Genomic DNA, 13,410 nt, shown 5'->3' with positions numbered 1-13,410 from the left:
GCACTTTATTAAAATGCAAACAGAGTTAAGTCTTGAACGTGCTATCGAGTATCGAAGATGGGTAACTATGAGATACGTTGAAGGGTGAAAATAACACAATCTATATGAAGTATCACTTGTAGAACTCGATTTTTGTTTACTTTTATTATTATTTTTATTTTAAAAAAATAATAAAAGTCAGGCATTAAGCCCTTTATTAAAAGGGAAATTGTATATAATGACAAACTATTAATTCAAATTAAATGCTATAACCATAGTTTGATTTAATTGTGTCCCGTAGCAAACTGTGGTCAGTCGCCTCTCTCCCTGAAATTCTCGCTCGCTAGCCTCTCCCTCGCCTCTCTCGCTTTATACAAACAGAAATGTATAAATTGTGTTCTGTTTATATAAAGAGAGAGAAAATTGTATATACACATGCAAATACATATATTTTCATCCTATACACTTATAATTATACAATACAAATATTTCCCTGCCCAGTTCTCTTTTGCCTTTCTCTCTTTCTCGCTTTATACAAACACAACTTAAACAAAATACAATGTATAATTTATGTTTATATAATGTGAGAGAGAGAGTGCGATATTTGATATACAAATGTTTTATTTCGATTCAATTGTATAAAAATTCAAATTGTATACAAATGTACAAACACATAAAATTGAATTGAGAGGCTGCCAACGAAATTATACAAATCTTAATAGGAGTCAGCGAATTATACAATTGCTTCTTTTGTGTGTGTATATATATATATATATATATCAACATAACCTAGCTTCTTTTGTATATATGTATAGTGAAATAGTCATAGCATGTTTGATATAGAGCGCAATTATGCAAACTATAGCTATAACATACAAATATGATTTTTGTGTTTGCTATATGTGAAAGTTGCTATTATTAAAATTCAAACAGAGTTATACAAGACTAGGCCCAAAAGTGGTTTGGCCTAATAAAATCGAGTCCGGAGTTAAAAGGGTAATTTTTTCCCCTCAAAAAACATAAATGGTATATCAATTTTTTTTAAAAAACTAAAACGACAAAATCGCTACCTAGGGTGCGATATCTTTTAATGTCGTGCATGACCTTAGTTTTTTTTATTGTAAATCGCTGTCTCAGCAGCATTATTCATTTTTTTTTAAAAAAAAAACATTAAGGAAAATTGCTGCCAAAGCAGCGATAATTTTAAAAAAAAAAATCGGAAAATTGCTGCCATTGCAGCGATTTCAGTTTTTAAATTAAAATTGCTATAAATTTTATTTTATTTTTAAGAAAACGCTGCGTAGCAATTTTAGAGGAAATCTTTTTATTTTTTTAGAATAACGCTGCTGAGGCAATGATTTTACTTTTAAAAAAAATTCCTGCAGCCATTTTGATTTTAAATGTTTTTTTTTGGACAAAATCGGGCCAGCAACGATTTTAAATGATGTTTTTAACGGTGTGCACGACGTTAAAAGATATTGTTCCCTCAGTAGCAATTTTGCTTTGTTAATTAAAATAAATTGATTTACCATTTATATTTTTAGAGGAAAAATATTATCCTCTCGGCTCCGAAAAATGAATATAAGCTTCTTCATCACATTAGGAAAGTGAATATAACCTTCTTCATCATTATTTTTTTTTCCTTATAAGAAAAGTTATTTTCCTCCAAATTATTTCTCTAGAAAGCATATTTTTCATTTATAAGAAACGTCATTTTCCTCCGAATTATTTCTCTAGAAAAGATATATTTCAAAAATATTCACAAATGCACCCTTAAAAGTCAATTATTCAACCCAAAAGATATAGACCAAGTCAAAAGTTTGTACTATTCCTTATTAATTCCATGTGACATTATTTCAAAAGAACTACATCAATTAGTTTTTCAAAAAGAAATTTGATATTTTCTTATATTTTGTACTCCCTCCCTCAGTCCATTTTTAAATATCATGGTTTTTTTTAGAGTCAAACGATAAGAGTTTTGATTAACATTTTATGATATATTTTTATTATATTGATATACAAAAAGTTGCAATTTATAGTATTATTTGTATAGTTTTTGAATATCTAAATTTTTTATTTAAAATATTGAATTAATGTAATTTAATTTAACTTTAAAAAATAATGAAAATGACTTTTGAAAAGCGCAAAATAACAATTAAAACTGCTCAGAGGGAGTATCTAAAAATAATTTCATTTTATACTTTAACAACCATACATTTATTATTATATAAGATAAATGTTACTGCATATTTAAGATTATTAATAATTTTAAAAGCTCTTTTTTCTTTTAAAATTTGAATCCAATCCAACCGAGTGTTAGTTTTGCAGCTAACCTTCAAATATCAATGTCCTTTTCTTGCTTAACTAATATGTCAGAAATTGTACTGCCAAGACAAATGAAGTTCGCTACACCCCGGTCAATACGCTATCTCCAACTCTTTTTACAAGCTCTTCCTGCTCTAGGTTCTATTTTACATATTCTGCACTAATATCAAAACTTGCTTGTAACTTAAACAGACATAGCCATGGCTATTCAAAAGTGGTTATTCTTTCTATTTTTGCATTTACATGTTCTCAATATTGTAGCGCAGCTGCCTGATTTACGATTCGGTATATGTGGTAAGAATGGTAACTATACTGAGAATAGTACCTACAAGAACAATCTAAACACACTCCTCACTTCCCTTTCCTCAAAAATAGATAACTACGGTTTCTACAATGCTTCTATTGGCCAAAACTCTGATAGAGCCAGCGTTATTGTGTTATGTAGAGGAGATGTGGAGCTAGATGATTGTCGCGTTTGTGTTGATAATGCTGTTCAAAAGATTGCACAGTTATGTCCTAACCAAAAAGAAGTTTTCGGTGGCTATGATGAATGTATGTTACAGTATTCGAATCAATCCATTATAGATACTCCATCGTTGTCTATTCAATTATTTCTTTGGAATCCTGCGAATGCTTCAAAACCCGAGGAATTTAACCAGGAGCTAAGAAAATTATTGGAAAATTTACGAGACCGTGCTGCACAGGGTGGTCCTCTTCAAAAATATGCTAGTGGTAATGCGACAGGTCCAGATTCTCAGTCTATATATGCACTTGTGCAGTGTACTCCTGATTTATCTCGTCAGAGTTGCTTCAATTGCTTAACTGACGCTTATGGAACCTTGCCTCAATGTCCCTGCCTGGGAAAGACCGGTGGAAGAATCATAGGGATTAGGTGCAACTTCCGTTATGAAATTTCCCGTTTCTTCGTGGATGTGCCGTTGGAAGCTCCGCCACCTGCAGGTGAACACAGTTTTTATTGTTCCTTTTGCTAATCCCAATTTTATCAATATCCAATTTTGATTGAGACTGTTGAAGACATAATTAATTAAATAAAAATCAAATAGTTTTAAGTTTTTAGATGAGATATATAGTAACACAATTCAATATGGTTCTTCATTCAAATCTCTTTGTCACCATCTATCAAGAAGATTTACTGTTTGCTTGACTCATAAAAGAGAATCAGGCTCGCACTTGAGGTGGCGTGTTGAAGACGTCAAGTATAAATCTTTTTTTTTTTTTCATCTGATTGATAAAATCCTAAGAATGGGGAGGTTTCGTATCTATCAATTCAATCAAATAGATTGAGAAATTGTCACTGTTTATAGAGATTGAAATGAACGCCTTCCGATCACTGATTATCTCCTACCTACCCCATTCTATGAGACTGATGGAACGTAAATCAAAAGAAGGGGGTGTCCTAGTCTTTTTTAGTTTTACGAAATGCAAACTGTCTAGGCACAAAGCCAAACAAGTCAGATCCTGTTCTTGATCCAATGTGGAGACAAGGTATATTCGTTATACCCTTCATGACTCGTTTAGGAATAACCAATTCATGGGGCGAAAGACAAGTGTACTATGTATAACAACTTAAGACTTTAGATGAGATAGATCATACAATTCAACACAACCACAAGTCTTTGACATGAGTTAAGGCTGGAAGAACATACTATATTATAGGACCAATTGTATTTGTGATATTCAATAGGTAATACGCAAAGTTTCTTAGTTATTCTTAAAAGCAAAGTAAGACAAGTGAATTGGGAATGAGAAGATATTGTACTAACTTGAAACTTTTTTTTTTTTTTTTTGTAGGAAATGATAATAAAACAGTTCCAACAGGGACGGAAAATAAAACACCTCCAACAGGGAAGGATGATAAAACAACACGAACAATTATCATTATCGTTGTGTCAACTGTTACAATTGTTATTCTTATGATTTGTATTGCTGTCATCATGATAAGGAGGCGCAAGAGGAAGCTGGTGAACGAAATTCAGAGTAAGCGTAAACTATAAACAAACAATAATTCAGGAAAGTTGAATTATTAAGACCATGTTTCACTAATTTGTTGTAAGCTATTACTACTATGTTCGTGAAGGTACATCTGTAGATGATACTAGTATTGCAGAATCTTTTCAATATGATTTTCGGCAATTAGAGCAGCAACAGATGACTTCTCAGATGCTAATAAGCTCGGAGAAGGCGGATTTGGTCCTGTGTACAAGGTAATTAAACTTACATATTGTAGCATGATTTTAACTTCTATTGTACAAATATTCTTTCCACTGAATATGAGTACTTGTTATAATTTCATTGCTTTAGTTCATATTTTTTCAATTTGTTTTCATTTATATTTTAGGGTAAGCTTCAAAATGGACAAGAAGTAGCAGTGAAAAGGTTATCAGCAGATTCAGGCCAAGGTGATCTAGAATTCAAAAATGAGGTCTTGTTGGTTGCCAGGCTTCAACACAGGAATTTGGTTAGGTTGCTGGGATTTTGCCTAGACGGAACAGAGCGACTTCTTGTCTATGAGTTTGTTCCCAACGCAAGTCTTGACCACTTCTTATTTGGTATGTACTGCTTGACTTTTTATCAATATTGAGCTTGAGCATCAATAAGTTATGAATTTAACTTATATACAAAAGTAGGGGTGTACAAAATTGAATCGAAAACCGAACCAAACTGTAAAACGAGTCAAATCGAAAAAAAAATCCGACTAGTGGTTTGGTTTGACTTGATTTGGTATTGAAATAAAAAATCCGACTATATTTGGGTTGGTTTGGTTTTAACTAAAAAAAAACCAACCCGACATTATATATATTAATTTTAAAATTTTATTTTATACGTAAAAATATTTACTTTGATATAATTTTTAAATATTTTGTTATACTTTTTTCATAGTTTTTATCTTTTAATATATTATTTCATGTTTGAAACTTAGAATTCTTAATAGTTCATAAAGATTATAGTTCATAGATGTTGGTAATTATAATAAAGTTTAAATCAAAATCGAATTAATACTAATGCAAAAAGAAAATCAATTCAACACTAAGAATGACAATAATATTGAATATTTGTTCTTTAGTTTTACAAAGGTTTAGACAATTAAAGTACATAATCTAATTTTTAATTTCCTTTAATACTTAGTCATGTAACTAATACTTATTAAACTTATTTTAGCATGATTTAGTACTTTTAAATTATGATTATTTTCATTATTACTTATTAATTTGCAATATTTGTTTTACGCGATTTCATTATTATTTTTTTGTTGGATATTTTAATGTCATTAATCATATCATATTTTGTGTTATTTTCTTAAGAAACACCTTAGATAGTTGTATTTTGGTAGGACTAAAGAAATATTTGAAGTACAAGTAAATTATATGTTTGTATGAATACTTTACTAGAAAAACCCGAAAATCCAAAAAACCCAAAAAAATCTGAAAAAATCTGAGGTTGAAAAGCCCGAGTTTTATTGGTTTGGTTTGGTTTATAAATTCAAAAATCCGACACAAATGATTTGGTTTGATATTTAAAAAACCCGAACCAACCCGACCATGTACACCCCTAACAAAAGTTATTCTATCAATGTAATTCGATATCTTGTCTGGTTGTCTGCCTTATATACCATAGAACTAATTGCACTTATAATGAGCAGTTGCCTGTAGTAACATTTTAAGTGACTTAGAATTTTATTTTATTTTCATATTCTTCATCTTGTTCGCAGATTCAGTTAAACGTAGGCAATTGGATTGGGAAAGGCGATCCAAAATAATAGGAGGCATTGCTAAGGGAATTCTTTATCTTCATGAGGATTCTAGGCTTCGGATCATTCACCGTGATCTCAAAGCTAGTAATGTTCTACTAGATACAGAAATGAATCCTAAAATCTCAGATTTTGGCATGGCAAGGCTATTTGAATTAGATGAAACTCAAGGCAGCACAAACAGAATTGTTGGGACCTAGTAAGTTTTACCTCTCTCGTTGGATAGACTGTTATTAGCATTTTGCTAGGAAGGATTATTTAACAACTTAGCTAGAATAAAAGCTGCCTCGAGACAAAAGAAAATCTTTCTTTGAATTGTTATTAGAATTTTCAATATGAATTTTGCTCATCATTGTACTATCTTTAGGAATGCTTACCTCAATTTTGTTGAACTAGGACTTTCGTGGTGTACAAACTCAGTATTATTCAAGATGATGGTTATATACCTAGAGTTTTGTTCTCAATTTGGTCACTACCAAAGTTGCAATCTCTAATGATTAAAATGAAGTTCAGGATCTTCGGCCAAAACAGAGTTCTGGAAATGAATAAGCTAAATTTGATTTTGTTTAGAACAAAAATATCTTCTTCTTTTCTGCATATGAACTCTCATTGTTCAAAGAGGTTATCAGATATGATCTCGCGGTAGCAAAATACAAGATATTGGTCTTAACTCATCAAAACTTGTTATTTGCTCAGCCAAGAATAGATCAGTGGTCTAAGATGTTGTCTTCACATTGCAGTAAGACATAACAACCCAATTTGTGCTTTCGACTTCCTTGAGAAAATGTCCCAGATCATTAATGAAACATGTAGTTCTGACTTTTAACATCAAGTAGTTCCCTGTTTTAACAGCTATTTAGTTTTGCTGATCCCACTGTTTGGACTACTAAATATGCAATGTTATATAAGTTGCGGAATGTTACGTAATTGTTGTTTTTGTTTCACAGTGGATATATGGCACCAGAGTATGCAATGCACGGGCAATTTTCCGTAAAGTCAGATGTTTTTAGCTTTGGAGTACTAGTCTTAGAAATTTTAAGTGGCCAAAAAAACACTTGTTTCAGAAATGGAGAATCGGTGGAAGACCTTTTGAGTTTTGTAAGTAACCTGGCCAATCAATCAAGTATTAATTTTGTGAAATGGTCAGAGAATTTCATCTTATTCTGATAATTGAACTATCACATTCACATACAGGCTTGGTTAAGCTGGCGTAATGGAACAACTATAGATTTTGTAGATCCAATGCTGAAGGAAAGCACAGGACTGATTCGTGACATAATGAGAAGCATTCACATAGCTTTATTGTGTGTTCAAGAAAGTGTGGCTGATAGACCAACCATGGCAGCTGTTGTTCTCATGCTCAGTAGCTTTTCGTTGAGTCTTCCAATGCCTTCAGGGCCAGCATTCTATATGCACAGTAATATTACCGCAGAGACGTCGCTTATTAAAGAATACAACACAAGAATGACAGACTCTAGTGAACTAGCCAAAAGTAAATCTATTGGTTCATCACGAAATGAGGCATCCATATCTGAGTTATATCCTCGTTAACATCCTTAGTATGATAACCTTTTTCTCTGAGTTTACTTATTTTATGTGTTGGTACCACTTTTAGTGTACGTGTAGTCTAGCTAACAATAATTATTATAAAGTTTATATGTAATAGTAACACTCTTTTTAATACAATGCATAGTTTTAAAATGAGTAGTTATTTAACTAAGAAAACAAGAGGAAAGGAAAAGGTCTCAATTTCTAGGAACTCCTTCCATACCACTTTATACTATTTGAAGAGCCAAATAACTTTTCGTTTACTAAAATCATATAAAATGTTACTTGTTTTGTTTCATATTAATTGATTATCTTTCATTTTATATGATGTTTAAGAAATTATATATCAAATAATTAATTTCTCTAATTCATTCTGATGTACATTAAGATATTCAAAAAGTATTCATAATAGGAGTTAAATGAATTTTTTAAATTCAATTTAATAAGTAGACAAATGATTCGAAACATATAATTTTATTAAGATAGCCAACTATATATTATAGTAGGGTTGGAAAAGTATGTATGTAATTAGAAACGTTCAAGTAAAAGCAAGTACAAATTTTGCACCTCGGTAGCTTGTTCTTATTCTCTCATGTCCCATCACCCCCATAAAAGAAAGAAAATGACATAAATGGTCCTTAAACTATTACAGTAGATCTAAAATAGTCCCTAAACTATACACTTAACGGAAATAGTCCCTTAACTATCTATAATGTTGTCAAGTTTGGTCTGTATCTACTTTTATAGACACCGTTAACAAACTTCATAATACAGCTACTCTCTCTTGATTTTCTTTTTCCCTCTTCTTTTCTTCATTGACGCTGCTATAGTAAAGAAAACCTTGTCAAGTTTGGTGTTGTTTTTGTGCAGTTTGGGGTAGCTTGGTGATGTTTTTTGGTGCAGTTTTTGTGTAGTTTGGTGCAGTTTCTGTGCTATATTTTGTGCAGTTTGCAGCTGATATTTGGTGCTCGAGTGCTTTTGGTGCAAATTTTTCGTAGTCTGATGTAGTAGTTTGGTATTGATATTTTAATGGTTTGATGTTGTTGTCTAGTGCTGTGTTATGTACAATTTCATGCTGATTTTTTTGGTGTTTTTAGAGCTGCAATTTGATTCAACTCAAATAAAATAACGACCAACACACAATTACAGTAAGACAGTAGAAAAAAAAGAATTGGACAAAATAAAGTGAAGAAATAGTGAGATAATAGAGCAAAGAAGTGGCAAAAAAAAAGTCAGGAGATAGAGATTAAATTAGAATTACAAGTTTTTATTTATTTATAAAAAGTAGATATAGACCAAACTTGACAAGATTGTAGATAGTTAAAGGACTATATTTGTTAACGGTATAGTTAATGGACTATTTTAGACATACTATAATAGTTTAGGGACCATTTATGTTATTTACTCCCATAAAAGACTTGTTAACTTTGAAGATTGAATTTGTCAACTTCTGAGATGTAGACCAAGTCAAATGAAATATTTGTAGCCTTTTTCTCCGAGTTTACTTATTTTATGTGTTGGTACCACTTTTAGTGTACGTGCCTTGGACTTGTAGTCTAGCTAGCAATTATTGTAAAGTTTACATGTAAAAAAAAATAACACTCATTTTAATACAATGTATAGTTTTAAAATAGTTATACTCTTTTTTTTCCTAATTACTTGTTCATATTTCCTTTTATAGTTATTCCTATCTATTTTGCAATTTAAGAAAGGACAATTTTTTTTACCTATTATACCCTCAATTAATTATTTTGAAAAAGGTCGAACTTCTTGAAAATCTTATGTTTTTAATTTATCCACTTCATAATTAATAGAGATAAACTGATAAACTCACTATGTCAATTATTATTTTCTTAATAAGTGTCAATTTAAAAATTGACAAATAATTAGGAACAGAAAGTATTTAACTTGGAGCTAAATACATCCATATTCATTTTAACTGGCTTGGTTTGTAAGGTAGCATCATATGGGCATCTCGCACGTCTTTTCAACTTTATGGACGGGCAAAAGGAAAAAGAAAAGAGGAGGAAAGGAAAAAGTCCCTATTTCTAGGAACTCATTACGTACAACTTTATACTATTGGAAGAGCCAAAATAACTTTTCGTATTCTGGAATCATATAAAATTTTACTCATTCCGTTTCATATTGATTGATTATCTTTTATTTTATGTGGTGTTTGAGAAATTACATATCAGATAACTAAATTTTTCGTTATTTTTATTGATGTACATTACGATAATTCATGAAAAATATATTTAATAACATAGGGCACATAAATATATATCATTAGAATAGATACAAAATAATGAACTCTTGTTTATTTTTTAAAAAAATTCTAAATTTATTTAGGCTTTCAAAAAGTACTAATAATAGGGGTAGAATTAATTTTATTTTATTTTAATTTAATAAATAGACACATAATTCAAAACATATATTTTAATAAGGTAGCCAACTACTCCCTCCATCCCATTTTATTACTTTTTTACTTTACACTTGTATTAAGAAATGATTTAACTTTACCTTTCTATTCTTATTTAATTTTTTTGGAACTCAAGTTTTCAATCAATGAATATGAATAATTTATTTTGATTAATTAATTTAACCAATAAACATGAATTATTTACTTAACTTTTCTAAGTTGGTCAATGTATATTTTCAAGACTAATAATTCACAAGGATAAAAAAAGGAACAATATGGTAATTTATGAATTGATTTTATGAAATGACAAATATTATACACTAACTATTTATAAAAATGCATGACATATAAAATGAGACGGAGGAAGTATTATAGTACGGACAGAAGTCTGTAATTAGAAACGTTTCCACCTCGGTAGCTTGTTCTTATACTCTCCTGTCCCATCACCCCATAAATTAGACTAGTTGAATTTGGAGATTCAATTTGTCAACTTTTGAGATGTAAACCAAGTCAAAAGTTGACATTTTTTTCTTTAATCCCTTTTTAGGACTTTCAATTTTTTTTCTTCCCAAGTTTATGATGACACCCCTTTGTTGGAAATTTCACAAATATTTAAGTGTATGGTCGGAAGAGCAACAGAGAAGATACAAGGACATACTCCCTCGTCCTTAATTACTTGTCCAATTTTTCTTTTATAGTTGTTCCTAATTACTTGTCTATTTTGACAAATCAAGAAATGATAAAAATTTTTTATCTATTATACCATTAATTAATTATTTTGAAAAAGGTAATACTTCTTGAAAATTTGAAGTTTTTAATTCATCCACTTCATAATCAATAGGGATAAAATGGTAAATTCACTATGTCAATTATTATTTTCTTAATAGGTGTGTCAATTTAAAAGTGAATAAGTAATTAAAGACAGGAAAAATATAATATAAATGATCCACTGCAGCGAACTTGAGCAATTTTTTAAAATTCTTTTGTAGGAGTAATTCCCAGAAATTATTGTGGATTAAAATTTAAAACACTAGGGAAAAAAAGGAAAATATGGTACTTGTAAAAAATAAGTTGGATTTCATTTTCTGGAGTAATCATATAAAGTTGATGAGGTCAAAATTTGCAGCCTTGGTGGCTTCTTGGTATCCACTCCTGTCCCAATTCCCATTATCCCCATAAATTAGAGTCTACGAATTTCATACAGTATTTTCTAAGGAGTAAAATTTGGCAAATCAAAAAGATATAGACCACGTCATCAGAAGTTTTATCTTTTGCTAGGTCAATTCACTCAAAAGGTCACTTAAGCCAGAAAGTGATAATTCTGGTTCAGTTTATAAAATTAATGAATGATTTATTATTTTATGTCTATTTTATTCTTATTTTTAAATGTTCATTTTTTAATATTTAAAAGACTTATATTTAATAAGGATAATTTGGTAAAATTATATCTATCATTTACTAGTATTTCTTAATTTCTGTCCTAAATTACAATTATTATTAGACAGAAAGAATATTAGGTACAACTAGTTTAATGACCTGACGCATGTTTTTTTAAGCTAAAAAAATAAAAATAAAAGCCAACTCATTTTTGCCTTTGATGTCAAAATATCTAATCTTCTACAAATGGAAATGCAAGTTAGACAACCATGACCATGGCTATTCCGAAGGTGCTACTCTTTCTGTTTTTGCATATACAAGTTCTCAATATCGTAGCGCAGCTGCCTGATTTACAATACAGTAGATGTGGTAAGAATGGTAACTATACTGAGAATAGTGCATACCAGAAGAATCTTAACACACTCTTCTCTACTATGATTCCATTGGCCAAAACACCGACGAGGTCAGTGGTATTGTGCTATGTAGAGGAGATGTGGAGCTAAAAGAATGTCGCAGTTGTATCCATAACGCTGCTCAAAAACTTGTACAGTTATGTCCTACCCAAAAAGAAGTTATTGGTGGCTATGATGAATGTTTGTTGCATTACTCGAATCTATCCATTATAAATACTCAATCGTTGTCTGTTCAATATTTTCATCGGAATACTGTGAATGCCTCAAAACCCGAGGAATTTAACCAGGAACTGGGTAAATTACTGGAAAATTTACGAGACCGTGCTGTAAATCGTGGTTCCTTTCGAAAATATGCTAGTGGTAATGTGACAGGTCCAGATTATCAGACTATATATCCACTTGTGCAGTGTACTCCTGATTTATCTCCTCAGAATTGCTTAACTGACGCTTATGGAACCATGCCTCAATGTCCTTGCCTGGGAAAGAGGCCTAGGTGCAACTTCCGTTATGAAAGTTCCCGTTTCTTCGTTGATGTGCCGTTGGAAGCTCCGCCACCTGCAGGTAAATTATATTTTTCCACTTTCATTTGAAGACATGTGTACCTAAGTCCCGTTTCTTCGTTGATGTGCCGTTGGAAGCTCCGCCACCTGCAGGTAAATTATATTTTTCCACTTTCATTTGAAGACATATGTACCTAAGTAGATACTATAAAGTTTAGTTACCTTATTTAACAATTTAATTTAATCAAACCTATAGACGAGATGGTTGCAAATATTAAATATGACAGAAGAGCAGACACATAAAAAGAATTAGACATACACATGAATAATGAATCGATGTATTGAAACATAATAAGGTGAATAAAATATGTCATCTCTAAGTACAATAATTTAAGTTTTTTCCCGACATGTGTGGAATTGAAGAAATTGTTTGTCACATCCCAAATCCGGATGTGATGGCACGTGTCCATTTCCCACCGGACACGTCAGCCTAACTCAACCACAACGATAGAGAAATAGAAATACGAGAATAAGAGATAATAAATAAGCGGAAGACTTGGTTATAAAAAAAATACTACACAATTCATAATCAACATATATATCCAACAGTGTCTCAAAATCAACCTCATATCCTCATATAAGAGCAAATAGATCATATATCACATGAAGAGGGGCAAATAGGTAAAATCCACACACCACAGACAAAGATGAAGTGAAATGCGATGCAAATGCAATAATGATGTCATGTAGTCGTGATGCATGTCTGTCCTACGATACACATCTGTTGACGTAATCAGTCCGCGCTGAATACTCAAATCAGAACCCATGGGGGCCACACATGGACCATGTATCACCGCCGGAACCAGATCCCATCGGCATCCAAATCGCTAGCCGGAGCTAGTCCATCTCATATATCTCTAGTCGGAGCTAGTTTCAACTGTGTCTCATATCCATCCATCCTCATATCAGTGTCTCAGAACTCATGCAACAGATAGTTCACACATGGGATGAATAATGAATATGCACATGTCATCAATCACAATCATATCACGATCACATCATAGTATTACACATCATCTG

The 13,410-nt window shown here is 31.3% G+C and overlaps 2 pseudogenes; both read left to right on the top strand.

Moving 5' to 3' along the window:
• Window positions 1–2,384: 2,384 nt before the first annotated feature.
• LOC102596098 (uncharacterized) overlaps window positions 2,385–13,410 on the top strand; it is a 29,808-nt pseudogene continuing 18,782 nt past the window's right edge.
• Window positions 3,692–7,832, top strand: LOC102581746 (cysteine-rich receptor-like protein kinase 10; annotated as a pseudogene).

Source organism: Solanum tuberosum, unplaced genomic scaffold (assembly GCF_000226075.1).
Source record: "Solanum tuberosum cultivar DM 1-3 516 R44 unplaced genomic scaffold, SolTub_3.0 scf00099, whole genome shotgun sequence".
Lineage (NCBI taxonomy): Eukaryota > Viridiplantae > Streptophyta > Magnoliopsida > Solanales > Solanaceae > Solanum > Solanum tuberosum.
Note: the sequence above shows the minus strand (reverse complement) of the source record. Positions and strands in the feature narration are given on the sequence as shown.